The following is a 3,001-nucleotide window of genomic DNA, read 5'->3' on the forward strand; positions in this document are numbered from 1 at the left end:
GGTAGTTACCTCAGCGGTAGCTGGCAGGACAGTCAGACTCCAGACTATATTAACATGGTAGTTACCTTCAGCGGTAGCTGGCAGGACAGTAGACTACAGACTATATTAACACGGTAGTTACCTCAGCGGTAGCTGGCAGGACAGTCAGACTCCAGACTATATTAACACGGTAGTTACCTCAGCGGTAGCTGGCAGGACAGTAGACTACAGACTATATTAACACGGTAGTTACCTCAGCGGTAGCTGGCAGGACAGTAGACTACAGACTATATTAACACGGTAGTTACCTCAGCGGTAGCTGGCAGGACAGTAGCCTCCAGACTATATTAACACGGTAGTTACCTCAGCGGTAGCTGGCAGGACAGTAGACTCCAGACTATATTAACATGGTAGTTACCTCAGCGGTAGCTGGTAGGACAGTCAGACTCCAGACTATATTAACACGGTAGTTACCTCAGCGGTAGCTGGTCGGACAGTCAGACTCCAGACTACTATTAACATGGTAGTTACCTCAGCGGTAGCTGGCAGGACAGTCAGACTCCAGACTATATTAACACGGTCGTTACCTCAGCGGTAGCTGGCAGGACAGTAGACTACAGAACTATATTAACATGGTAGTTACCTCAGCGGTAGCTGGCAGGACAGTAGACTCCAGACTATACTAACACGGTAGTTACCTCAGCGGTAGCTGGCAGGACGGTAGACTACAGACTATATTAACATGGTAGTTACCTCAGCGGTAGCTGGCAGGACAGTAGACTACAGACTATCTGAACACGGTAGTTACCTCAGCGGTAGCTGGCAGGACATGGCAGCTTCCAGACTATATTAACACGGTAGTTACCTCAGCGGTAGCTAGACAGGACAGTAGGACTCCAGACTATATCCCAACACGGTGAGTTACCTCAGCGGTAGCTGGCAGGACAGTAGAGCTACAGACTATATTAACACGGTAGTTACCTCAGCGGTAGCTGGCAGGACAGTAGACTCCAGACTATATTAACACGGTAGTTACCTCAGCGGTAGCTGGCAGGACAGTAGACTACAGACTATATTAACACGGTAGTTACCTCAGCGGTAGCTGGTAGGACAGTAGACTACAGACTATATTAACATGGTGAGTTGCCTCAGCGGTAGCTGGCAGGACAGTAGACTACAGACTATATTAACACGGTAGTTACCTCAGCGGTAGCTGGTAGGACAGTAGACTCCAGACTATATTAACATGGTAGTTACCTCAGCGACGTCGCTGGCAGGACGGTGGACTACAGACTATATTAACACGGTAGTTACCTCAGCGGTAGCTGGCAGGACAGTAGACTCCAGACTATATTAACATGGTAGTTACCTCAGCGGTAGCTGGCAGGACAGCAGACTACAGACTATATTAACATGGTAGTTACCTCAGCGGTAGCTGGCAGGACAGTAGACTCCAGACTATATTAACATGGTAGTTACCTCAGCGGTAGCTGGCAGGAGACAGCAGACTCCAGACTATATTAACATGGTAGTTACCTCAGCGGTAGCTGGCAGGACAGTAGACTCCAGACTATATTAAACTTACGGTAGTTACCTCAGCGGTAGCTGGTAGGACAGTCAACTCCAGACTATGTTAACATGGTAGTTACCTCAGCGGTAGCTGGCAGGACAGTCAGACTCCAGACTATATTAACACGGTGAGTTACCTCAGCGGTAGCTGGCAGGACAGCAGACTACAGACTATATTAACATGGTAGTTACCTCAGCGGGGAGCTGGCAGGACAGTAGACTACAGACTATATTAACATGGTAGTTACCTCAGCGGTAGCTGGCAGGACAGTAGACTCCAGACTATATTAACACGGTAGTTACCTCAGCGGTAGCTGGCAGGACAGTAGACTCCAGACTATATTAACACGGTAGTTACCTCAGCGGTAGCTGGCAGGACAGTAGACTCCAGACTATATTAACACGGTAGTTACCTCAGCGGTAGCTGGCAGGACAGTAGACTACAGACTATATTAACATGGTAGTTACCTCAGCGGTAGCTGGCAGGACAGTAGACTACAGACTATATTAACACGGTAGTTACCTCAGCGGTAGCTGGCAGGACAGTAGACTACAGACTATATTAACACGGTAGTTACCTCAGCGGTAGCTGGCAGGACAGTAGCCTCCAGACTATATTAACACGGTAGTTACCTCAGCGGTAGCTGGCAGGACAGTAGACTCCAGACTATATTAACATGGTAGTTACCTCAGCGGTAGCTGGTAGGACAGTAGACTCCAGACTATATTAACACGGTAGTTACCTCAGCGGTAGCTGGTAGGACAGTAGACTCCAGACTATATTAACATGGTAGTTACCTCAGCGGTAGCTGGCAGGACAGTAGACTCCAGACTATATTAACACGGTAGTTACCTCAGCGGTAGCTGGCAGGACAGTAGACTACAGACTATATTAACATGGTAGTTACCTCAGCGGTAGCTGGCAGGACAGTAGACTACAGACTATATTAACACGGTAGTTACCTCAGCGGTAGCTGGCAGGACAGTAGACTCCAGACTATATTAACACGGTAGTTACCTCAGCGGTAGCTGGCAGGACAGTAGACTACAGACTATATTAACACGGTAGTTACCTCAGCGGTAGCTGGTAGGACAGTAGACTCCAGACTATATTAACACGGTAGTTACCTCAGCGGTAGCTGGCAGGACAGTAGACTACAGACTATATTAACATGGTAGTTACCTCAGCGGTAGCTGGCAGGACAGTAGACTACAGACTATATTAACACGGTAGTTACCTCAGCGGTAGCTGGCAGGACAGTAGACTACAGACTATATTAACATGGTAGTTACCTCAGCGGTAGCTGGCAGGACAGTAGACTACAGACTATATTAACACGGTAGTTACCTCAGCGGTAGCTGGTAGGACAGTAGACTCCAGACTATATTAACATGGTAGTTACCTCAGCGGTAGCTGGCAGGACAGTAGACTCCAGACTATATTAACATGGTA

The sequence above is a fragment of the Salvelinus alpinus genome, chromosome 5, assembly GCF_045679555.1.
Source record: "Salvelinus alpinus chromosome 5, SLU_Salpinus.1, whole genome shotgun sequence".
NCBI lineage: Eukaryota > Metazoa > Chordata > Actinopteri > Salmoniformes > Salmonidae > Salvelinus > Salvelinus alpinus.